Below are 26,542 nucleotides of genomic sequence, written 5' to 3'. Positions count from 1 at the left end.
TGGCCTAATGGCTAAGGTCTTAACTCTTAGTCTGGCCTAATGGTTAAGGTCTTAAACTCTTACTCTGGCCTAATGGCTAAGGTCTTAACTCTTACTCTGGCCTAATGGTTAAGGTCTTATACTCTTACTCTGGCCTAATGGTTAAGGTCTTAACTCTTACTCTGGCCTACTGGTTAAGGTTTCAACTCTTACTCTGGCCTACTGGTTAAGGTCTTAGCTTCTTACTCTGGCCGAATGGTTAAGGTCTAGACTCTTACTCTGGCCTAATGGTTAAGGTCTTAGACTCTTACTCTGACCTAATGGTTAAGGTCTTAACTCTTAATCTGGCGTAATGGTTAAGGTCTTCACACTTACTCTGGCCTAATGGTTAAGCTCTTACTTTGGCCTACTGGTTAAGGTCTTAACTCTTACTCTGGCCTAATGGTTAAGCTCTTACTCTGGCCTAATGGTTAAGGTCTTAACTCTTAATCTGGCCTAATGATTAAGGTCTTAACACTTACTCTGGCCTAATGGTTAAGGTCTTAACACTTACTCTGGCCTAATGGTTAATCTCTTACTCTGGCCTAATGGTTAAGGTCTTAACTCTTACTCTGGCCTAATGGTTAAGGTCTTAACTCTTACTCTGGCCTACTGGTTAAGGTCTTAAACCTTACTCTGGCCTAATGGTTAACCTCTTACTCTGGCCTAATGGTTAAGGTCTTAACTCTTACTCTGGCCTAATGGTTAAGGTCTTAGACTCCTACTCTGGCCTAATGGTTAAGGTCTTAACTCTTACTCTGGCCTAATGGTTAAGGTCTTAGACTCTTACTCTGGCCTAATGGTTAAGGTCTTAACACTTACTCTGGCCTAATGGTTAAGCTCTTACTTTGGCCTACTGGTTAAGGTCTTAACTCTTACTCTGGCCTAATGGTTAAGGTTTCAACTCTTACTCTGTCCTACTGGTTAAGGTCTTAGCTTCTTACTCTGTCCTAATGGTTAAGGTCATAGACTCTTACTCTGGCGTAATGGTTAAGGTCTTAACTATTACTCTGGCCTAATGGTTAAGGTCTTAGACTCTTACTCTGGCCTAATGGTTAAGGTCTTAACTCTTACTCTGGCCCAATGGTTAAGGTCTTAACTCTTACTCTGGCCTAATGGTTAAGGTCTTAACTATTACTCTGGCCTAATGGTTAAGGTCTTAGACTCTTACTCTGGCGTAATGGTTAAGGTCCTAACTCTTACTCTAGCCTAATGGTTAAGGTCTTAACTCTTACTCTGGCCTAATGGCTAAGGTCTTAGACTCTTACTCTGGCCTACTGGTTAAGGTCTTAACTCTTACTCTGGCCTAATGGTTAAGGTATTAACTCTTACTCTGGCCTACTGGTTAAGGTCTTAACTCTTACACTGGCCTAATGGTTAAGGTCTTAACTCTTAGTCTGGCCTAATGGTTAAGGTCTTAAACTCTTACTCTGGTCTAATGGCTAAGGTCTTAACTCTTACTCTGGCCTAATGGTTAAGGTCTTATACTCTTACTCTGGCCTAATGGTTAAGGTCTTAACTCTTACTCTGGCCTACTGGTTAAGGTCTCAGTTCTTACTCTGGCCTACTGGTTAAGGTCTTAGCTTCTTACTCTGGCCGAATGGTTAAGGTCTTGACTCTTACTTTGGCCTAATGGTTAAGGTCTTAGACTCTTACTCTGGCCTAATGGTTAAGGTCTTAACTCTTACTCTGGCCTAATGGTTAAGGTCTTAGACTCTTACTCTGGCGTAATGGTTAAGGTCTTAACTATTACTCTGGGCTAATGGTTAAGGTCTTAGACTCTTACACTGACCTAATGGTTAAGGTCTTAACTCTTAATCTGGCGTAATGGTTAAGGTCTTCACACTTACTCTGGCCTAATGGTTAAGCTCTTACTTTGGCCTAATGGTTAAGGTCGTAACTCTTACTCTGGCCTACTGGTTAAGGTCTTAGACTCTTATTCTGGCGTAATGGTTAAGGTCTTAACTATTACTCTGGCCTAATGGTTAAGGTCTTAGACTCTTACTCTGACCTAATAATTAAGGTCTTAACTCTTAATCTGGAGTAATGGTTAAGGTCTTCAAACTTACTCTGGCCTAATGATTAAGGTCGTAGACTCTTACTCTGGCGTAGTGGTTAAGGTCTTAACTATTACTCTGGCCTAATGGTTAAGGTCTTAGACTCTTACTCTGGCCTAATGGTTAAGGTCTTAGACTCTTACTCTGACCTAATGGTTAAGGTCTTAACTCTTACTCTGGCCTAATGGTTAAGGTCTTAGACTCTTACTCTGGCGTAATGGTTAAGGTCTTAACTATTACTCTGGCCTAATGGTTAAGGTCTTAGTCTCTTACTCTGGCCTAATGGTTAAGGTCTTAGACTCTTACTCTGGCCTAATGGTTAAGGTCTTAACTCTTACTCTGGCGTAATGGTTAAGCTCTTACTTTGGCCTACTGGTTAAGGTCTTAACTCTTACTCTGGCCTAATGGTTAAGATCTTAACACTTACTCTGGCCTAATGGTTAAGCTCTTACTCTGGCCTAATGGTTAAGGTATTAACTCTTACTCTGTCCTACTGGTTAAGGTCTTAACTCTTACACTGGCCTAATGGTTAAGGTCTTAACTCTTAGTCTGGCCTAATGGTTAAGGTCTTAAACTCTTACTCTGGTCTAATGGCTAAGGTCTTAACTCTTACTCTGGCCTAATGGTTAAAGTCTTAACTCTTACTCTGGCCTACTGGTTAAGGTCTCAACTCTTACTCTGGCCTACTGGTTAAGGTCTTAGCTTCTTACTCTGGCCGAATGGTTAAGGTCTTGACTCTTACTTTGGCCTAATGGTTAAGGTCTTAGACTCTTACTCTGGCCTAATGGTTAAGGTCTTAACTCTTACTCTGGCCTAATGGTTAAGGTCTTAGACTCTTACTCTGGCGTAATGGTTAAGGTCTTAACTATTACTCTGGCCTAATGGTTAAGGTCTTAGACTCTTACTCTGGCCTAATGGTTAAGGTCTTAACTCTTACTCTGGCCCAATGGTTAAGGTCTTAACTATTACTCTGGCCTAATGGTTAAGGTCTTAGACTCTTACTCCTGCATAATGGTTAAGGTCTTAACTCTTACTCTAGCCTAATGGTTAAGGTCTTAACTCTTACTCTGGCCTAATGGCTAAGGTCTTAGACTCTTACTCTGGCCTACTGGTTAAGGTCTTAACTCTTACTCTGGCCTAATGGTTAAGGTATTAACTCTTACTCTGGCCTACTGGTTAAGGTCTTAACTCTTACACTGGCCTAATGGTTAAGGTCTTAACTCTTAGTCTGGCCTAATGGTTAAGGTCTTAAACTCTTACTCTGGTCTAATGGCTAAGGTCTTAACTCTTACTCTGGCCTAATGGTTAAGGTCTTATACTCTTACTCTGGCCTAATGGTTAAGGTCTTAACTCTTACTCTGGCCTACTGGTTAAGGTCTCAACTCTTACTCTGGCCTACTGGTTAAGGTCTTAGCTTCTTACTCTGGCCGAATGGTTAAGGTCTTGACTCTTACTTTGGCCTAATGGTTAAGGTCTTAGACTCTTACTCTGGCCTAATGGTTAAGGTCTTAACTCTTACTCTGGCCTAATGGTTAAGGTCTTAGACTCTTACTCTGGCGTAATGGTTAAGGTCTTAACTATTACTCTGGGCTAATGGTTAAGGTCTTAGACTCTTACTCTGACCTAATGGTTAAGGTCTTAACTCTTAATCTGGCGTAATGGTTAAGGTCTTCACACTTACTCTGGCCTAATGGTTAAGCTCTTACTTTGGCCTAATGGTTAAGGTCGTAACTCTTACTCTGGCCTACTGGTTAAGGTCTTAGACTCTTACTCTGGCGTAATGGTTAAGGTCTTAACTATTACTCTGGCCTAATGGTTAAGGTCTTAGACTCTTACTCTGACCTAATAATTAAGGTCTTAACTCTTAATCTGGAGTAATGGTTAAGGTCTTCAAACTTACTCTGGCCTAATGATTAAGGTCTTAGACTCTTACTCTGGCGTAATGGTTAAGGTCTTAACTATTACTCTGGCCTAATGGTTAAGGTCTTATACTCTTACTCTGGCCTAATGGTTAAGGTCTTAGACTCTTACTCTGACCTAATGGTTAAGGTCTTAACTCTTACTCTGGCCTAATGGTTGAGGTCTTAGACTCTTACTCTGGCGTAATGGTTAAGGTCTTAACTATTACTCTGGCCTAATGGTTAAGGTCTTAGACTCTTACTCTGGCCTAATGGTTAAGGTCTTAGACTCTTACCCTGGCCTAATGGTTAAGGTCTTAACTCTTACTCTGGCGTAATGGTTAAGCTCTTACTTTGGCCTACTGGTTAAGGTCTTAACTCTTACTCTGGCCTAATGGTTAAGATCTTAACACTTACTCTGGCCTAATGGTTAAGCTCTTACTTTGGCCTAATGGTTAAGGTCTTAACTCTTACTCTGTCCTAATGGTTAAGGTCTTAACTCTTACTCTGGCCTAATGGTTAAGGTCTTAACTATTACTCTGGCCTAATGGTTAAGGTCTTAACTCTTACACTAGCCTAATGGTTAAGGTCTTAACTCTTACTCTGGCCTAATGGCTAAGGTCTTAACTCTTAGTCTGGCCTAATGGTTAAGGTCTTAAACTCTTACTCTGGCCTAATGGCTAAGGTCTTAACTCTTACTCTGGCCTAATGGTTAAGGTCTTATACTCTTACTCTGGCCTAATGGTTAAGGTCTTAACTCTTACTCTGGCCTACTGGTTAAGGTCTCAACTCTTACTCTGGCCTACTGGTTAAGGTCTTAGCTTCTTACTCTGGCCGAATGGTTAAGGTCTTGACTCTTACTCTGGCCTAATGGTTAAGGTCTTAGACTCTTACTCTGGCCTAATGGTTAAGGTCTTAACTCTTACTCTGGCCTAATGGTTAAGGTCTTAGACTCTTACTCTGGCGTAATGGTTAAGGTCTTAACTATTACTCTGGCCTAATGGTTAAGGTCTTAGACTCTTACTCTGACCTAATGGTTAAGGTCTTAACTCTTAATCTGGCGTAATGGTTAAGGTCTTCACACTTACTCTGGCCTAATGGTTAAGCTCTTACTTTGGCCTACTGGTTAAGGTCTTAACTCTTACTCTGGCCTAATGGTTAAGCTCTTACTCTGGCCTAATGGTTAAGGTCTTAACTCTTAATCTGGCCTACTGGTTAAGGTCTTAACACTTACTCTGGCCTAATGGTTAAGCTCTTACTCTGGCCTAATGGTTAAGGTCTTAACTCTTACTCTGGCCTAATGGTTAAGGTCTTAGACTCCTACTCTGGCCTAATGGTTAAGGTCTTAACTCTTACTCTGGCCTAATGGTTAAGGTCTTAGACTCTTACTCTGGCCTAATGGTTAAGGTCTTAACACTTACTCTGGCCTAATGGTTAAGCTCTTACTTTGGCCTACTGGTTAAGGTCTTAACTCTTACTCTGGCATAATGGTTAAGGTTTCAACTCTTACTCTGTCCTACTGGTTAAGGTCTAAGCTTCTTACTCTGTCCTAATGGTTAAGGTCATAGACTCTTACTCTGGCGTAATGGTTAAGGTCTTAACTATTACTCTGGCCTAATGTTTAAGGTCTTAGACTCTTACTCTGGCCTAATGGTTAAGGTCTTAACTCTTACTCTGGCCCAATGGTTAAGGTCTTAACTCTTACTCTGGCCTAATGGTTAAGGTCTTAATTATTACTCTTGCCTAATGGTTAAGGTCTTATACTCTTACTCTGGCCTAATGGTTAAGGTCTTAACTCTTACTCTGGCCTACTGGTTAAGGTCTCAACTCTTACTCTGGCCTACTGGTTAAGGTCTTAGCTTCTTACTCTGGCCGAATGGTTAAGGTCTTGACTCTTACTTTGGCCTAATGGTTAAGGTCTTAGACTCTTACTCTGGCCTAATGGTTAAGGTCTTAACTCTTACTCTGGCCTAATGGTTAAGGTCTTAGACTCTTACTCTGGCGTAATGGTTAAGGTCTTAACTATTACTCTGGGCTAATGGTTAAGGTCTTAGACTCTTACTCTGACCTAATGGTTAAGGTCTTAACTCTTAATCTGGCGTAATGGTTAAGGTCTTCACACTTACTCTGGCCTAATGGTTAAGCTCTTACTTTGGCCTAATGGTTAAGGTCGTAACTCTTACTCTGGCCTACTGGTTAAGGTCTTAGACTCTTACTCTGGCGTAATGGTTAAGGTCTTAACTATTACTCTGGCCTAATGGTTAAGGTCTTAGACTCTTACTCTGACCTAATAATTAAGGTCTTAACTCTTAATCTGGAGTAATGGTTAAGGTCTTCAAACTTACTCTGGCCTAATGATTAAGGTCTTAGACTCTTACTCTGGCGTAATGGTTAAGGTCTTAACTATTACTCTGGCCTAATGGTTAAGGTCTTAGACTCTTACTCTGGCCTAATGGTTAAGGTCTTAGACTCTTACTCTGACCTAATGGTTAAGGTCTTAACTCTTACTCTGGCCTAATGGTTGAGGTCTTAGACTCTTACTCTGGCGTAATGGTTAAGGTCTTAACTATTACTCTGGCCTAATGGTTAAGGTCTTAGACTCTTACTCTGGCCTAATGGTTAAGGTCTTAGACTCTTACCCTGGCCTAATGGTTAAGGTCTTAACTCTTACTCTGGCGTAATGGTTAAGCTCTTACTTTGGCCTACTGGTTAAGGTCTTAACTCTTACTCTGGCCTAATGGTTAAGATCTTAACACTTACTCTGGCCTAATGGTTAAGCTCTTACTTTGGCCTAATGGTTAAGGTCTTAACTCTTACTCTGTCCTAATGGTTAAGGTCTTAACTCTTACTCTGGCCTAATGGTTAAGGTCTTAACTATTACTCTGGCCTAATGGTTAAGGTCTTAACTCTTACACTAGCCTAATGGTTAAGGTCTTAACTCTTACTCTGGCCTAATGGCTAAGGTCTTAACTCTTAGTCTGGCCTAATGGTTAAGGTCTTAAACTCTTACTCTGGCCTAATGGCTAAGGTCTTAACTCTTACTCTGGCCTAATGGTTAAGGTCTTATACTCTTACTCTGGCCTAATGGTTAAGGTCTTAACTCTTACTCTGGCCTACTGGTTAAGGTCTCAACTCTTACTCTGGCCTACTGGTTAAGGTCTTAGCTTCTTACTCTGGCCGAATGGTTAAGGTCTTGACTCTTACTCTGGCCTAATGGTTAAGGTCTTAAACTCTTACTCTGGCCTAATGGTTAAGGTCTTAACTCTTACTCTGGCCTAATGGTTAAGGTCTTAGACTCTTACTCTGGCGTAATGGTTAAGGTCTTAACTATTACTCTGGCCTAATGGTTAAGGTCTTAGACTCTTACTCTGACCTAATGGTTAAGGTCTTAACTCTTAATCTGGCGTAATGGTTAAGGTCTTCACACTTACTCTGGCCTAATGGTTAAGCTCTTACTTTGGCCTACTGGTTAAGGTCTTAACTCTTACTCTGGCCTAATGGTTAAGCTCTTACTCTGGCCTAATGGTTAAGGTCTTAACTCTTAATCTGGCCTAATGATTAAGGTCTTAACACTTACTCTGGCCTAATGGTTAAGGTCTTAACACTTACTCTGGCCTAATGGTTAATCTCTTACTCTGGCCTAATGGTTAAGGTCTTAACTCTTACTCTGGCCTAATGGTTAAGGTCTTAACTCTTACTCTGGCCTACTGGTTAAGGTCTTAAACCTTACTCTGGCCTAATGGTTAAGCTCTTACTCTGGCCTAATGGTTAAGGTCTTAACTCTTACTCTGGCCTAATGGTTAAGGTCTTAGACTCCTACTCTGGCCTAATGGTTAAGGTCTTAACTCTTACTCTGGCCTAATGGTTAAGGTCTTAGACTCTTACTCTGGCCTAATGGTTAAGGTCTTAACACTTACTCTGGCCTAATGGTTAAGCTCTTACTTTGGCCTACTGGTTAAGGTCTTAACTCTTACTCTGGCATAATGGTTAAGGTTTCAACTCTTACTCTGTCCTACTGGTTAAGGTCTAAGCTTCTTACTCTGTCCTAATGGTTAAGGTCATAGACTCTTACTCTGGCGTAATGGTTAAGGTCTTAACTATTACTCTGGCCTAATGTTTAAGGTCTTAGACTCTTACTCTGGCCTAATGGTTAAGGTCTTAACTCTTACTCTGGCCCAATGGTTAAGGTCTTAACTCTTACTCTGGCCTAATGGTTAAGGTCTTAATTATTACTCTTGCCTAATGGTTAAGGTCTTAGACTCTTACTCTGGCGTAATGGTTAAGGTCTTAACTCTTACTCTAGCCTAATGGTTAAGGTCTTAACTCTTACTCTGGCCTAATGGCTAAGGTCTTAGACTCTTACTCTGGCCTTCTGGTTAAGGTCTTAACTCTTACTCTGGCCTACTGGTTAAGGTCTTAACTCTTACACTGGCCTAATGATTAAGGTCTTAACTCTTAGTCTGGCCTAATGGTTAAGGTCTTAAACTCTTACTCTGGCCTAATGGCTAAGGTCTTAACTCTTACTCTGGCCTAATGGTTAAGGTCTTATACTCTTACTCTGGCCTAATGGTTAAGGTCTTAACTCTTACTCTGGCCTACTGGTTAAGGTCTCAACTCTTACTCTGGCCTACTGGTTAAGGTCTTAGCTTCTTACTCTGGCCGAATGGTTAAGGTCTTGACTCTTACTTTGGCCTAATGGTTAAGGTCTTAGACTCTTACTCTGGCCTAATGGTTAAGGTCTTAACTCTTACTCTGGCCTAATGGGTAAGGTCTTAGACTCTTACTATGGCGTAATGGTTAAGGTCTTAACTATTACTCTGGGCTAATGGTTAAGGTCTTAGACTCTTACTCTGACCTAATGGTTAAGGTCTTAACTCTTAATCTGGCGTAATGGTTAAGGTCTTCACACTTACTCTGGCCTAATGGTTAAGCTCTTACTTTGGCCTAATGGTTAACGTCGTAACTCTTACTCTGGCCTACTGGTTAAGGTCTTAACTCTTACTCTGGCCTAATAGTTAATGTCTTAACACTTACTCTGGCCTAATGGTTAAGCTCTTACTCTGGCCTAATGGTTAAGGTCTTAACTCTTACTCTGGCCTAATGGTTAAGGTCTTAGACTCTTACTCTAGACAAATGGTTAAGGTCTTGGCTCTTACTCTGGCCTAATGGTTAAGGTCTTAACTCTTAGTCTGGCCTAATGGTTAAGGTCTTAACTCTTACTCTGGCCTACTGGTTAAGGTCTCAACACTTACTCTGGCCTACTGGTTAAGGTCTTAGACTCTTACTCTAGACAAATGGTTATGGTCTTGGCTCTTACTCTGGTCTAATGGTTAAGGTATTAGCTCTTACTCTGGCCTAATGGTTAAGGTCTTGACTCTCACTCTGGCCTAATGGTTACGGTCTTGACTCTTACTCTGGCCTAATGGTTAAGCTCTTACTTTGGCCTACTGGTTAAGGTTTCAACTCTTACTCTGTCCTACTGGTTAAGGTCTTAGCTTCTTACTCTGTCCTAATGGTTAAGGTCATAGACTCTTACTCTGGCGTAATGGTTAAGGTCTTAACTATTACTCTGGCCTAATGGTTAAGGGCTTAGACTCTTACTCTGGCCTAATGGTTAAGGTCTTAACTCTTACTCTGGCCCAATGGTTAAGGTCTTAACTCTTACTCTGGCCTAATGGTTAAGGTCTTAACTATTACTCTGGCCTAATGGTTAAGGTCTTAGACTCTTACTCTGGCGTAATGGTTAAGGTCTTAACTCTTACTCTAGCCTAATGGTTAAGGTCTTAACTCTTACTCTGGCCTAATGGCTAAGGTCTTAGACTCTTACTCTGGCCTACTGGTTAAGGTCTTAACTCTTACTCTGGCCTAATGGTTAAGGTATTAACTCTTACTCTGGCCTACTGGTTAAGGTCTTAACTCTTACACTGGCCTAATGGTTAAGGTCTTAACTCTTAGTCTGGCCTAATGGTTAAGGTCTTAAACTCTTACTCTGGTCTAATGGCTAAGGTCTTAACTCTTACTCTGGCCTAATGGTTAAGGTCTTATACTCTTACTCTGGCCTAATGGTTAAGGTCTTAACTCTTACTCTGGCCTACTGGTTAAGGTCTCAGCTCTTACTCTGGCCTACTGGTTAAGGTCTTAGCTTCTTACTCTGGCCGAATGGTTAAGGTCTTGACTCTTACTTTGGCCTAATGGTTAAGGTCTTAGACTCTTACTCTGGCCTAATGGTTAAGGTCTTAACTCTTACTCTGGCCTAATGGTTAAGGTCTTAGACTCTTACTCTGGCGTAATGGTTAAGGTCTTAACTATTACTCTGGGCTAATGGTTAAGGTCTTAGACTCTTACACTGACCTAATGGTTAAGGTCTTAACTCTTAATCTGGCGTAATGGTTAAGGTCTTCACACTTACTCTGGCCTAATGGTTAAGCTCTTACTTTGGCCTAATGGTTAAGGTCGTAACTCTTACTCTGGCCTACTGGTTAAGGTCTTAGACTCTTATTCTGGCGTAATGGTTAAGGTCTTAACTATTACTCTGGCCTAATGGTTAAGGTCTTAGACTCTTACTCTGACCTAATAATTAAGGTCTTAACTCTTAATCTGGAGTAATGGTTAAGGTCTTCAAACTTACTCTGGCCTAATGATTAAGGTCGTAGACTCTTACTCTGGCGTAATGGTTAAGGTCTTAACTATTACTCTGGCCTAATGGTTAAGGTCTTAGACTCTTACTCTGGCCTAATGGTTAAGGTCTTAGACTCTTACTCTGACCTAATGGTTAAGGTCTTAACTCTTACTCTGGCCTAATGGTTAAGGTCTTAGACTCTTACTCTGGCGTAATGGTTAAGGTCTTAACTATTACTCTGGCCTAATGGTTAAGGTCTTAGACTCTTACTCTGGCCTAATGGTTAAGGTCTTAGACTCTTACTCTGGCCTAATGGTTAAGGTCTTAACTCTTACTCTGGCGTAATGGTTAAGCTCTTACTTTGGCCTACTGGTTAAGGTCTTAACTCTTACTCTGGCCTAATGGTTAAGATCTTAACACTTACTCTGGCCTAATGGTTAAGCTCTTACTCTGGCCTAATGGTTAAGGTATTAACTCTTACTCTGTCCTACTGGTTAAGGTCTTAACTCTTACACTGGCCTAATGGTTAAGGTCTTAACTCTTAGTCTGGCCTAATGGTTAAGGTCTTAAACTCTTACTCTGGTCTAATGGCTAAGGTCTTAACTCTTACTCTGGCCTAATGGTTAAGGTCTTAACTCTTACTCTGGCCTACTGGTTAAGGTCTCAACTCTTACTCTGGCCTACTGGTTAAGGTCTTAGCTTCTTACTCTGGCCGAATGGTTAAGGTCTTGACTCTTACTTTGGCCTAATGGTTAAGGTCTTAGACTCTTACTCTGGCCTAATGGTTAAGGTCTTAACTCTTACTCTGGCCTAATGGTTAAGGTCTTAGACTCTTACTCTGGCGTAATGGTTAAGGTCTTAACTATTACTCTGGCCTAATGGTTAAGGTCTTAGACTCTTACTCTGGCCTAATGGTTAAGGTCTTAACTCTTACTCTGGCCCAATGGTTAAGGTCTTAACTATTACTCTGGCCTAATGGTTAAGGTCTTAGACTCTTACTCTGGCGTAATGGTTAAGGTCTTAACTCTTACTCTAGCCTAATGGTTAAGGTCTTAACTCTTACTCTGGCCTAATGGCTAAGGTCTTAGACTCTTACTCTGGCCTACTGGTTAAGGTCTTAACTCTTACTCTGGCCTAATGGTTAAGGTATTAACTCTTACTCTGGCCTACTGGTTAAGGTCTTAACTCTTACACTGGCCTAATGGTTAAGGTCTTAACTCTTAGTCTGGCCTAATGGTTAAGGTCTTAAACTCTTACTCTGGTCTAATGGCTAAGGTCTTAACTCTTACTCTGGCCTAATGGTTAAGGTCTTATACTCTTACTCTGGCCTAATGGTTAAGGTCTTAACTCTTACTCTGGCTTACTGGTTAAGGTCTCAACTCTTACTCTGGCCTACTGGTTAAGGTCTTAGCTTCTTACTCTGGCCGAATGGTTAAGGTCTTGACTCTTACTTTGGCCTAATGGTTAAGGTCTTAGACTCTTACTCTGGCCTAATGGTTAAGGTCTTAACTCTTACTCTGGCCTAATGGTTAAGGTCTTAGACTCTTACTCTGGTGTAATGGTTAAGGTCTTAACTATTACTCTGGGCTAATGGTTAAGGTCTTAGACTCTTACTCTGACCTAATGGTTAAGGTCTTAACTCTTAATCTGGCGTAATGGTTAAGGTCTTCACACTTACTCTGGCCTAATGGTTAAGCTCTTACTTTGGCCTAATGGTTAAGGTCGTAACTCTTACTCTGGCCTACTGGTTAAGGTCTTAGACTCTTACTCTGGCGTAATGGTTAAGGTCTTAACTATTACTCTGGCCTAATGGTTAAGGTCTTAGACTCTTACTCTGACCTAATAATTAAGGTCTTAACTCTTAATCTGGAGTAATGGTTAAGGTCTTCAAACTTACTCTGGCCTAATGATTAAGGTCTTAGACTCTTACTCTGGCGTAATGGTTAAGGTCTTAACTATTACTCTGGCCTAATGGTTAAGGTCTTAGACTCTTACTCTGGCCTAATGGTTAAGGTCTTAGACTCTTACTCTGACCTAATGGTTAAGGTCTTAACTCTTACTCTGGCCTAATGGTTAAGGTCTTAGACTCTTACTCTGGCGTAATGGTTAAGGTCTTAACTATTACTCTGGCCTAATGGTTAAGGTCTTAGACTCTTACTCTGGCCTAATGGTTAAGGTCTTAGACTCTTACCCTGGCCTAATGGTTAAGGTCTTAACTCTTACTCTGGCGTAATGGTTAAGCTCTTACTTTGGCCTACTGGTTAAGGTCTTAACTCTTACTCTGGCCTAATGGTTAAGATCTTAACACTTCCTCTGGCCTAATGGTTAAGCTCTTACTTTGGCCTAATGGTTAAGGTCTTAACTCTCACTCTGTCCTAATGGTTAAGGTCTTAACTCTTACTCTGGCCTAATGGTTAAGGTCTTAACTATTACTCTGGCCTAATGGTTAAGGTCTTAACTCTTACACTAGCCTAATGGTTAAGGTCTTAACTCTTACTCTGGCCTAATGGCTAAGGTCTTAACTCTTAGTCTGGCCTAATGGTTAAGGTCTTAAACTCTTACTCTGGCCTAATGGCTAAGGTCTTAACTCTTACTCTGGCCTAATGGTTAAGGTCTTATACTCTTACTCTGGCCTAATGGTTAAGGTCTTAACTCTTACTCTGGCCTACTGGTTAAGGTCTCAACTCTTACTCTGGCCTACTGGTTAAGGTCTTAGCTTCTTACTCTGGCCGAATGGTTAAGGTCTTGACTCTTACTCTGGCCTAATGGTTAAGGTCTTAGACTCTTACTCTGGCCTAATGGTTAAGGTCTTAACTCTTACTCTGGCCTAATGGTTAAGGTCTTAGACTCTTACTCTGGCGTAATGGTTAAGGTCTTAACTATTACTCTGGCCTAATGGTTAAGGTCTTAGACTCTTACTCTGACCTAATGGTTAAGGTCTTAACTCTTAATCTGGCGTAATGGTTAAGGTCTTCACACTTACTCTGGCCTAATGGTTAAGCTCTTACTTTGGCCTACTGGTTAAGGTCTTAACTCTTACTCTGGCCTAATGGTTAAGCTCTTACTCTGGCCTAATGGTTAAGGTCTTAACTCTTAATCTGGCCTAATGATTAAGGTCTTAACACTTACTCTGGCCTAATGGTTAAGGTCTTAACACTTACTCTGGCCTAATGGTTAATCTCTTACTCTGGCCTAATGGTTAAGGTCTTAACTCTTACTCTGGCCTAATGGTTAAGGTCTTAACTCTTACTCTGGCCTACTGGTTAAGGTCTTAAACCTTACTCTGGCCTAATGGTTAAGCTCGTACTCTGGCCTAATGGTTAAGGTCTTAGACTCCTACTCTGGCCTAATGGTTAAGGTCTTAACTCTTACTCTGGCCTAATGGTTAAGGTCTTAGACTCTTACTCTGGCCTAATGGTTAAGGTCTTAACACTTACTCTGGCCTAATGGTTAAGCTCTTACTTTGGCCTACTGGTTAAGGTCTTAACTCTTACTCTGGCATAATGGTTAAGGTTTCAACTCTTACTCTGTCCTACTGGTTAAGGTCTAAGCTTCTTACTCTGTCCTAATGGTTAAGGTCATAGACTCTTACTCTGGCCTAATGGTTAAGGTCTTAACTATTACTCTGGCCTAATGTTTAAGGTCTTAGACTCTTACTCTGGCCTAATGGTTAAAGTCTTAACTCTTACTCTGGCCCAATGGTTAAGGTCTTAACTCTTACTCTGGCCTAATGGTTAAGGTCTTAACTATTACTCTTGCCTAATGGTTAAGGTCTTAGACTCTTACTCTGGCGTAATGGTTAAGGTCTTAACTCTTACTCTAGCCTAATGGTTAAGGTCTTAACTCTTACTCTGGCCTAATGGCTAAGGTCTTAGACTCTTACTCTGGCCTACTGGTTAAGGTCTTAACTCTTACTCTGGCCTAATGGTTAAGGTATTAACTCTTACTCTGGCCTACTGGTTAAGGTCTTAACTCTTACACTGGCCTAATGGTTAAGGTCTTAACTCTTAGTCTGGCCTAATGGTTAAGGTCTTAAACTCTTACTCTGGTCTAATGGCTAAGGTCTTAACTCTTACTCTGGCCTAATGGTTAAGGTCTTATACTCTTACTCTGGCCTAATGGTTAAGGTCTTAACTCTTACTCTGGCCTACTGGTTAAGGTCTCAGCTCTTACTCTGGCCTACTGGTTAAGGTCTTAGCTTCTTACTCTGGCCGAATGGTTAAGGTCTTGACTCTTACTTTGGCCTAATGGTTAAGGTCTTAGACTCTTACTCTGGCCTAATGGTTAAGGTCTTAACTCTTACTCTGGCCTAATGGTTAAGGTCTTAGACTCTTACTCTGGCGTAATGGTTAAGGTCTTAACTATTACTCTGGGCTAATGGTTAAGGTCTTAGACTCTTACTCTGACCTAATGGTTAAGGTCTTAACTCTTAATCTGGCGTAATGGTTAAGGTCTTCACACTTACTCTGGCCTAATGGTTAAGCTCTTACTTTGGCCTAATGGTTAACGTCGTAACTCTTACTCTGGCCTACTGGTTAAGGTCTTAACTCTTACTCTGGCCTAATAGTTAATGTCTTAACACTTACTCTGGCCTAATGGTTAAGCTCTTACTCTGGCCTAATGGTTAAGGTCTTAACTCTTACTCTGGCCTAATGGTTAAGGTCTTAGACTCTTACTCTAGACAAATGGTTAAGGTCTTGGCTCTTACTCTGGCCTAATGGTTAAGGTCTTAACTCTTAGTCTGGCCTAATGGTTAAGGTCTTAACTCTTACTCTGGCCTACTGGTTAAGGTCTCAACACTTACTCTGGCCTACTGGTTAAGGTCTTAGACTCTTACTCTAGACAAATGGTTATGGTCTTGGCTCTTACTCTGGTCTAATGGTTAAGGTATTAGCTCTTACTCTAGCCTAATGGTTAAGGTCTTGACTCTCACTCTGGCCTAATGGTTACGGTCTTGACTCTTACTCTGGCCTAATGGTTAAGCTCTTACTTTGGCCTACTGGTTAAGGTTTCAACTCTTACTCTGTCCTACTGGTTAAGGTCTTAGCTTCTTACTCTGTCCTAATGGTTAAGGTCATAGACTCTTACTCTGGCGTAATGGTTAAGGTCTTAACTATTACTCTGGCCTAATGGTTAAGGGCTTAGACTCTTACTCTGGCCTAATGGTTAAGGTCTTAACTCTTACTCTGGCCCAATGGTTAAGGTCTTAACTCTTACTCTGGCCTAATGGTTAAGGTCTTAACTATTACTCTGGCCTAATGGTTAAGGTCTTAGACTCTTACTCTGGCGTAATGGTTAAGGTCTTAACTCTTACTCTAGCCTAATGGTTAAGGTCTTAACTCTTACTCTGGCCTAATGGCTAAGGTCTTAGACTCTTACTCTGGCCTACTGGTTAAGGTCTTAACTCTTACTCTGGCCTAATGGTTAAGGTATTAACTCTTACTCTGGCCTACTGGTTAAGGTCTTAACTCTTACACTGGCCTAATGGTTAGGTCTTAACTCTTAGTCTGGCCTAATGGCTAAGGTCTTAAACTCTTACTCTGGTCTAATGGCTAAGGTCTTAACTCTTACTCTGGCCTAATGGTTAAGGTCTTATACTCTTACTCTGGCCTAATGGTTAAGGTCTTAACTCTTACTCTGGCCTACTGGTTAAGGTCTCAACTCTTACTCTGGCCTACTGGTTAAGGTCTTAGCTTCTTACTCTGGCCGAATGGTTAAGGTCTTGACTCTTACTTTGGCCTAATGGTTGAGGTCTTAGACTCTTACTCTGGCCTAATGGTTAAGGTCTTAACTATTACTCTGGGCTAATGGTTAAGGTCTTAGACTCTTACTCTGACCTAATGGTTAAGGTCTTAACTCTTAATCTGGCGTAATGGTTAAGGTCTTCACACTTACTCTGGCCTAATGGTTAAGCTCTTACTTTGGCCTAATGGTTAACGTCGTAACTCTTACTCTGGCCTACTGGTTAAGGTCTTAACTCTTACTCTGGCCTAATAGTTAATGTCTTAACACTTACTCTGGCCTAATGGTTAAGCTCTTACTCTGGCCTAATGGTTAAGGTCTTAACTCTTACTCTGGCCTAATGGTTAAGGTCTTAGACTCTTACTCTAGACAAATGGTTAAGGTCTTGGCTCTTACTCTGGCCTAATGGTTAAGGTCTTAACTCTTAGTCTGGCCTAATGGTTAAGGTCTTAACTCTTACTCTGGCCTACTGGTTAAGGTCTCAACACTTACTCTGGCCTACTGGTTAAGGTCTTGAACTCTTACTCTAGACAAATGGTTATGGTCTTGGCTCTTACTCTGGTCTAATGGTTAAGGTATTAGCTCTTACTCTGGCCTAATGGTTAAGGTCTTGACTCTCACTCTGGCCTAATGGTTACGGTCTTGACTCTTACTCTGGCCTAATGGTTAAGCTCTTACTTTGGCCTACTGGTTAAGGTTTCAACTCTTACTCTGTCCTACTGGTTAAGGTCTTAGCTTCTTACTCTGTCCTAATGGTTAAGGTCATAGACTCTTACTCTGGCGTAATGGTTAAGGTCTTAACTATTACTCTGGCCTAATGGTTAAGGGCTTAGACTCTTACTCTGGCCTAATGGTTAAGGTCTTAACTCTTACTCTGGCCCAATGGTTAAGGTCTTAACTCTTACTCTGGCCTAATGGTTAAGGTCTTAACTATTACTCTGGCCTAATGGTTAAGGTCTTAGACTCTTACTCTGGCGTAATGGTTAAGGTCTTAACTCTTACTCTAGCCTAATGGTTAAGGTCTTAACTCTTACTCTGGCCTAATGGCTAAGGTCTTAGACTCTTACTCTGGCCTACTGGTTAAAATCTTAACTCTTACTCTGGCCTAATGGTTAAGGTATTAACTCTTACTCTGGCCTACTGGTTAAGGTCTTAACTCTTACACTGGCCTAATGGTTAAGGTCTTAACTCTTAGTCTGGCCTAATGGTTAAGGTCTTAAACTCTTACTCTGGTCTAATGGCTAAGGTCTTAACTCTTACTCTGGCCTAATGGTTAAGGTCTTATACTCTTACTCTGGCCTAATGGTTAAGGTCTTAACTCTTACTCTGGCCTACTGGTTAAGGTCTCAACTCTTACTCTGGCCTACTGGTTAAGGTCTTAGCTTCTTACTCTGGCCGAATGGTTAAGGTCTTGACTCTTACTTTGGCCTAATGGTTGAGGTCTTAGACTCTTACTCTGGCCTAATGGTTAAGGTCTTAACTATTACTCTGGGCTAATGGTTAAGGTCTTAGACTCTTACTCTGACCTAATGGTTAAGGTCTTAACTCTTAATCTGGCGTAATGGTTAAGGTCTTCACACTTACTCTGGCCTAATGGTTAAGCTCTTACTTTGGCCTAATGGTTAAGGTCGTAACTCTTACTCTGGCCTACTGGTTAAGGTCTTAGACTCTTATTCTGGCGTAATGGTTAAGGTCTTAACTATTACTCTGGCCTAATGGTTAAGGTCTTAGACTCTTACTCTGACCTAATAATTAAGATCTTAACTCTTAATCTGGAGTAATGGTTAAGGTCTTCAAACTTACTCTGGCCTAATGATTAAGGTCTTAGACTCTTAATCTGGCGTAATGGTTAAGGTCTTAACTATTACTCTGGCCTAATGGTTAAGGTCTTAGACTCTTACTCTGGCCTAATGGTTAAGGTCTTAGACTCTTACTCTGACCTAATGGTTAAGGTCTTAACTCTTACTCTGGCCTAATGGTTAAGGTCTTAGACTCTTACTCTGGCGTAATGGTTAAGGTCTTAACTATTACTCTGGCCTAATGGTTAAGGTCTTAGACTCTTACTCTGGCCTAATGGTTAAGGTCTTAGACTCTTACTCTGGCCTAATGGTTAAGGTCTTAACTCTTACTCTGGCGTAATGTTTAAGCTCTTACTTTGGCCTACTGGTTAAGGTCTTAACTCTTACTCTGGCCTAATGGTTAAGATCTTAACACTTACTCTGTCCTAATGGTTAAGCTCTTACTTTGGCCTAATGGTTAAGGTCTTAACTCTTACTCTGTCCTAATGGTTAAGGTCTTAACTCTTACTCTGGCATACTGGTTAAGGTCTTAACTCTTACTCTAGCCTAATGGTTAAGGTCTTAACTCTTACTCTGGCCTAATGGCTAAGGTCTTAGACTCTTACTCTGGCCTACTGGTTAAGGTCTTAACTCTTACTCTGGCCTAATGGTTAAGGTATTAACTCTTACTCTGGCCTACTGGTTAAGGTCTTAACTCTTACACTGGCCTAATTGTTAAGGTCTTAACTCTTAGTCTGGCCTAATGGTTAAGGTCTTAAACTCTTACTCTGGTCTAATGGCTAAGGTCTTAACTCTTACTCTGGCCTAATGGTTAAGGTCTTATACTCTTACTCTGGCCTAATGGTTAAGGTCTTAACTCTTATTCTGGCCTACTGGTTAAGGTCTCAACTCTTACTCTGGCCTACTGGTTAAGGTCTTAGCTTCTTACTCTGGCCGAATGGTTAAGGTCATGACTCTTACTTTGGCCTAATGGTTAAGGTCTTAGACTCTTACTCTGGCCTAATGGTTAAGGTCTTAACTCTTACTCTGGCCTAATGGTTAAGGTCTTAGACTCTTACTCTGGCGTAATGGTTAAGGTCTTAACTATTACTCTGGGCTAATGGTTGAGGTCTTAGACTCTTACTCTGACCTAATGGTTAAGGTCTTAACTCTTAATCTGGCGTAATGGTTAAGGTCTTCACACTTACTCTGGCCTAATGGTTAAGCTCTTACTTTGGCCTAATGGTTAAGGTCGTAACTCTTACTCTGGCCTACTGGTTAAGGTCTTAGACTCTTACTCTAGCCTAATGGTTAAGGTATTAACTCTTACTCTGGCCTACTGGTTAAGGTCTTAACTCTTACACTGGCCTAATGGTTAAGGTCTTAACTCTTAGTCTGGCCTAATGGTTAAGGTCTTAAACTCTTACTCTGGCCTAATGGTTAAGGTCTTAACTATTTCTCTGGGCTAATGGTTAAGGTCTTAGACTCTTACTCTGACCTAATGGTTAAGGTCTTAACTCTTAATCTGGCGTAATGGTTAAGGTCTTCACACTTACTCTGGCCTAATGGTTAAGCTCTTACTTTGGCCTAATGGTTAACGTCGTAACTCTTACTCTGGCCTACTGGTTAAGGTCTTAACTCTTACTCTGGCCTAATAGTTAATGTCTTAACACTTACTCTGGCCTAATGGTTAAGCTCTTACTCTGGCCTAATGGTTAAGGTCTTAACTCTTACTCTGGCCTAATGGTTAAGGTCTTAGACTCTTACTCTAGACACATGGTTAAGGTCTTGGCTCTTACTCTGGCCTAATGGTTAAGGTCTTAACTCTTAGTCTGGCCTAATGGTTAAGGTCTTAACTCTTACTCTGGCCTACTGGTTAAGGTCTCAACACTTACTCTGGCCTACTGGTTAAGGTCTTAGACTCTTACTCCAGACAAATGGTTATGGTCTTGGCTCTTACTCTGGTCTAATGGTTAAGGTATTAGCTCTTACTCTGGCCTAATGGTTAAGGTCTTGACTCTCACTCTGGCCTAATGGTTACGGTCTTGACTCTTACGCTGGACTAATGGTTAAGCTCTTAGACTCTTACTCTGGCCTAATGGTTAAGGTCTTAACTCTTACTCTGGCCTAATGGTTAAGGTCTTAACTCTTACTCTGGCCTAATGGTTAAGGTCTTAGACTCTTACTCTGGTGTAATGGTTAAGGTCTTAACTATTACTCTGGCCTAATGGTTAAGGTCTTAGACTCTTACTCTGACCTAATGGTTAAGGTCTTAACTCTTACTCTGGCCTAATGGTTAAGGTCTTAGACTCTTCCTCTTTCGTAATGGTTAAGGTCTTAACTATTACTCTGGCCTAATGGTTAAGGTCTTAGACTCTTACTCTGGCCTAATGGTTAAGGTCTTAGACTCTTACTCTGGCCTAATGGTTAAGGTTTTAACTCTTACTCTGGCGTAATGGTTAAGGTCTTCACACTTACTCTGGCCTAATGGTTAAGCTCTTACTTTTGCCTAATGGTTAAGGTTGTAACTCTTACTCTGGCCTGCTGGTTAAGGTCTTAACTCTTACTCTGGCCTAATGGTTAATGTCTTAACACTTACTCTGGCCTAATGGTTAAGCTATTATTTTGGCCTAATGCTTAAGGTCTTAGCTCTTACTCTGGCCTAAAGGTTAATGTCTTAACTCTTACTCTGGCCTAATGGTTAAGGTCTTGACTCTCACTCTGGCCTAATGGTTAAGGTCTTAGCTCTTAATCTGGGCTAATGGTTAAGGTCTTGACTCTCACTCAGGCATAATGGTTACGGTCTTAACTCTTACTCTGGCCTAATGGTTAAGGTCTTAACTCTTACTCTGGCCTAATGGTTAAGGTCTTAGACTCTTACTCTGGCCTAATGGTTAAGGTCTTAACTCTTACTCGGGCCTAATGGTTAAAGTCTTAGACTCTTACTCTGGCGTAATGGTTAAGGTCTTAACACTTACTCTGGCCTAATGGTTAACCTCTTACTCTGGCCTAATGGTTAAGGTCTTAACTCTTACTCTGGCCTAATGGTTAAGGTCTTAGACTCCTACTCTGGCCTAATGGTTAAGGTCTTAACTCTTACTCTGGCCTAATGGTTAAGGTCTTAGACTCTTACTCTGGCCTAATGGTTAAGGTCTTAACACTTACTCTGGCCTAATGGTTAAGCTCTTACTTTGGCCTACTGGTTAAGGTCTTAACTCTTACTCTGGCCTAATGGTTAAGGTTTCAACTCTTACTCTGTCCTACTGGTTAAGGTCTTAGCTTCTTACTCTGTCCTAATGGTTAAGGTCATAGACCCTTACTCTGGCGTAATGGTTAGGGTCTTAACTATTACTCTGGCCTAATGGTTAAGGTCTTAGACTCTTACTCTGGCCTAATGGTTAAGGTCTTAACTCTTACTCTGGCCCAATGGTTAAGGTATTAACTCTTACTCTGGCCTACTGGTTAAGGTCTTAACTCTTACACTGGCTGTAGGAGAGTGGAATCTGACTAATGGTTGCCCCCAACTTTTTGCCTGGTATTTAAGTGGTTTTTGACTAGTCTGGCTGGGATCCTGCTATCCAGGACCCCAGCCTATCTGCTTTCTCCCTAAAACTGTTGTGAGTACTCTAGGTACAAACATAATTGGATGCTGGGCATGCCCTACCAGTCCCTTGTAGATGGTACCCTAGGTACCCAGGGCATGGGGCCCCCAGTAGGCCTACCAGGGCTGCAGCACTTATTGTGCCACCCTGGGACAGCCACCCAAACTGACACCACCAGGCCACTACTGTAGCCTGGGTAAGGTGGTGCTAGCACCCCTTACAGGGACGTAGGTACCCTATGTCCCATACCATACAACACGTATACTCTCATAGGTCACCCCTATGGCAGGCCCTGGTAATCCTACAGGGCTGGGTGCTGAGGTATGTGTGAGGGGGGACCCCTACGTGAGTAGGGCCTCTCTGCAACCTTCGTAAAATCGTTACTGGGTTGTTTGTAGTGTAGCCATACCATATACTCTTAACCGCATTATAAGTTATTGCGTCATCGCTGTAACTTGGGACTGGCTACACAGAACCATATCGTGTTTGGTGTCAAACATGAAGGAATCATACCCCCAGTCCAGCCATGGGCATGGGGGCACGATTCCCCCTTGCTAGGAGGGTGATATGGGAAAAGCGGTAGAATTTGGAAACCAATTTAAAAGTGCACATGTACCACAAAATGGCTACTGTTCGCCACCTACACGACTCTGGCTGGCTGTTGCTGGGGAAAACCCCAGCCTCGCCATCTGGACAATAGGGCTCCTGTGGCAGGGAGGTGCCAGCACCTCCCCAGACAGGATATGTGGATTGGAACAGGGTGGGTGCACCAAAAGTCCATTCAGAGTTGCACGTAGGCAGCTGCAGAGCCCCAATTCTGCATACACCGCCTGGAACCGGTTCAGGGGCATCCTGCCCCTCGCCCAGGCGGGAAACACACAAAGGGGAGTGGGTGTAGCCACCCTTTCCCGCCTCTACTCTGATTGGTAGGCTCTATTTTGGACCATCCCCTAATCTTGGGGATATATGGGAATAACTTTGCCCTAGAGCCTTAGATTCGTACAGGACTTCACAGAACTGACCTTCGACGAGCTGCTGCCCAGCTGACTGAAGAAATCTCCCTTGGGATAAAGGAGTTATCCCCCTGCTTGGCAGGCACCTAAAAGACTACAAGATACCCGGTTGGAACTTCGTTGCTCTCACGACCTTCGACGCCTTCCAGCAACCTCGAGGTGGGTCTCCAGTGCATCCCAGCGTCCTGTGAGCGTGCCCAGCAAGTCTGAGCACCCTGGACCACGTGGGTGTCGAGATCCCCGCATACCCCGAGACACCGGCCACCTCTTGTCCAGCACACGACCCCGACCAGTGGGGAAGTTGTGCTTTGGCCCATTCTTGAGCCAACCTTCAAGCAGCATTTGTGCCGACCCTCAGCTCCCTGGCCCGCTCCGGTGGCCCGTGGGAGCCCTTTTACGCACTCCATTTTGCTGCCTTCCGCGGTCCCTTGTCTCTCGACTTGTGGGCCCTGACGGAGGACAATCTTCTTTTCTAAGAGTTCCCCTGGTTGCTCCAGGCCTGCTCTACGCTCCCTGCAAAGGAGAGCACCCTCAGACCTCGTGGGTCTGCACCAGCAGCTGCTTTGTTCATCTTGCGTGGGTTGCGGTTGCCAATGCTTAGTGGATCCAATCGGGACACTAACACCGCAGCGACCCTCAGCCGACGTGGGACAGTCGCCCTCCAGAAGCTGGCCTTCCTTGAAGCCTCCCGGAGCCCGTGACTGCAGAGCCCAGCTGTACCTTCCACACCTGAAGCACCCGACATCCACGAGCTCCTTCCTGTGAGCTCCCTGGTCACTGTGCTGTGACCCAGACTCTGTCCCCTCTGCTTTCAGGTTCATCTTTGTCTTTTCTTCAACTTTAATCTTCACGACTTCAGCGACACTTCCAGCTAGCAGCAGTTTGGACTCCTTTTCCTTAGAAAATCAGCCCGCGACCCGACACCAGAATCGACCTATGCACCCAGCTTCCCTGGGGCAGGTAACAGTGGTACTTCGGTACTCCCGTGGTGGTGGGCTCTCCAAAGCCTTAAGTCTCAAGCCTTAACTTTGTACTGTTGTTAGAAGTGTCCTTAAACCTTAATTATTCAACCGCGACATTCTCCATAGGCTAACATTGCGATCCCGACAGCAGCTTCTCGCACTGCACACGCCTCCCGTGGGTCCCCTTCCTCTTAACTGTGGGTGGATTCTTAAGGGGCCAGCGATCCTGAATGCCCTAGGCATTGCCTGTAGAATTGTCGTGGTTCTTATACCACTATTTTAGTATATGGTTTGGTCCCCCCCGGGGGCCCATTGATTTCTGTGCTATTTATTGTGTTTAGAAATGCTTGTTTGAATTGTAACTTTGCCACTAGCCACATAAAGTGACTGTGGGATTCTGTCTAGAATAAATACATATATTTTATATATATACCTGTGTGGGCTACTCTTTCATTTGGTTATTCAAGAGGTTATTATGGTAAAACAATAAGCTTAACACTCCTTCAAGACTTAGCCTGAAGGCTGCTCTCCACAGCTACCACTAGGATAGCTTTCTTTAAAGGTTGTCTTAAACCTACCATCAATAGGAGTCGAATTGGACTGGTGCAAGGTGTCCCTATAACTAGGAACAGCATATGCCAGGCCAACTTCTCACATTGGTGTGCAGCGGTTGGATTCAAGCTTGCCATTGTTTTACCAGATAACAAATTGAATTTCTAAAGTGAAAGCCACAAGGTACCAAAGGTACATATAAATTCAAGCTAGAATACAATAAGTTCTACTGAACTTGGAGTTGTGTGTAGAGGGTTTAGCACACCTTGACTACAACTCAAGAGAGGGTTCAGTAGGCCACACTTAGTGTAGGTAGATACATCACTACACTAAACATGTCTTCAGGTGGCACTAAGGCTATGGAAGGACCCCAGAGGGTCCCAGTAGATAAGTATGATAATTTCACCTTTGCAGAGCTCAGGGAAATGTGCACCCTTAGGGGACTGAAGACAGAAAGAGGTGCCAACACAAAACGTCTCAAGGAGATCCTGCTCATAGCAGACTTTATGGAGTCCATAGGATCCAGAGGGACGGACAGAGTGGGTGGGCACCCCTCAGAAGAGGACACTCCCAGAGTGGAATCTGAAGAGGAACAGGAAGAGGATGAAAATCCTGACCTGGAAGAAACAAACCACTCACAGCATGGAGGTGATGGCCCAAGAGGCACTCCCTCCACCCTTAAAAGGGGAGTGGTGGGTCCAAGAAGGAACAGATCCCCCTCAGTGGGATCCAACCATTTTAAGGGATCCAAAGGGTCCTCTGCCTCTTCTCAGAGAAGAGAAACCTCTCATGAGAGGAAATGCAGACTGATCAAATTTGAGCAGGCTAAGCTTGAGCTTAAAAGAGAACAGTTAGCATTAGACAGGGAAACCCTGGAGCTTCAGAAAGCTTCAAGAAAGTGGGGTCTAGAGATCCCTGGTGGCAGTAATGAAACCCCTAGAGTTAGAGAGAGAGTCCCTGACAATAGGAACCTCCACAAGATTGTGCCCCCCTATCAGAATGGGGATGATATCCACAAATGGATATCTGCTCTTGAAAGGGCCTGTAGAGTACAGAGGGTCCCTGTAGAGCAGTGGGCAGCAATCCTGTTATGTTATGTTATGTTACTAGGTATTTGTTAAGCGCGCGGCTACTCCCAGGAGTGTCCCGGCGCTGAGCACAAGACCCGTAACAAACCAAAAAAGCTGGCTAAGAAAAGAGCCCTAGAAAGTTTAAAACAGCAGTGTCTTGAGTTTGCGGCGAAAGCATAAGAGATCGTTTTCCTGGCGTAGAGTGACAGGGAGCTTGTTCCATAAAGACGATACCAAAACCTGAAAGGAACGGCCGCCCAGTCGTGCACGGTAAAACCTGGGCGTGCGGAACAAGTGTGCAGAGGAAGACCGTAGTGAGCGTGTCGGCACGTAGTGAAGGCAGCGGGCTCTTAGATAGGGAGCACCAATGTTATGGGAGGCCTTAAAGGCAAGAACCAGAGCCTTAAAATGAATTCTTTTTCGGATCGGCAGCCAATGAAGTGTTCTCAGAAGAGGGGAAGTGTGTGAGCGTCGATCAGCAAGAAAAATCGCTCGAGCGGCAGCATTCTGAGCTACTTGGAGGCGGTTAAGAAGAAATTCAGGTATTCCCAGATAAAGGACATTGACATAATCAAGTCGGGACAGGATCAGAGCCTGCACCACTGTCCTTCTATGGGTTTGCGAGAGTAGAGGAAGGAAATTCCGCAACATCCTGAGCAGAGCAAAGCAGGTGCCTACCACAGACTGTACTTGGGTGCTCATAGAAAGTTTGTTGTCTAATTTGACCCCCAGATTTTTTACAATGGTAGCCAAGTTTGCGGGCGGAAGCATGTTAGATGGCCACCAGTCACGCCAATTTTCATCTGGAGGACCGCCGAAAAAGATCATTTCAGATTTATCTGAATTGCATTTCAGGTGATTGGTATTAAGCCAGCTGAAGACTGCAGAAAGGCAGAGCTTTATCTTGTCACCATCCAGGACTTCATCCCTGGCACAGGTGAAAAGTAATTGAGTATCGTCTGCGTACGAGACGATTTTAGCATCAAAAGATTCAACCAACGTTGCCAGGGGTGCCACAAACACATTAAAAAGAGTAGGACTCAGGATGGAGCCCTGAGGGACTCCAACATTCATAGCATCTATGTGAGCCTCAAAAGGGGGAGACCAGACAGTTTGTTGTCTATTTGTGAGATAAGACCGGAACCACTGCAAAGCAATATGTCCGATACCGCACCTCCAAAGACGATCAAGGAGAAGGTCATGGGGTACGGTATCGAAAGCTGCTGATAAA

The sequence above is a fragment of the Triturus cristatus genome, chromosome 8 (assembly GCF_964204655.1).
Source record: "Triturus cristatus chromosome 8, aTriCri1.1, whole genome shotgun sequence".
NCBI lineage: Eukaryota > Metazoa > Chordata > Amphibia > Caudata > Salamandridae > Triturus > Triturus cristatus.
The sequence above is the reverse complement of the archived record's forward strand: the minus strand, read 5'-3'. Positions refer to the sequence as shown.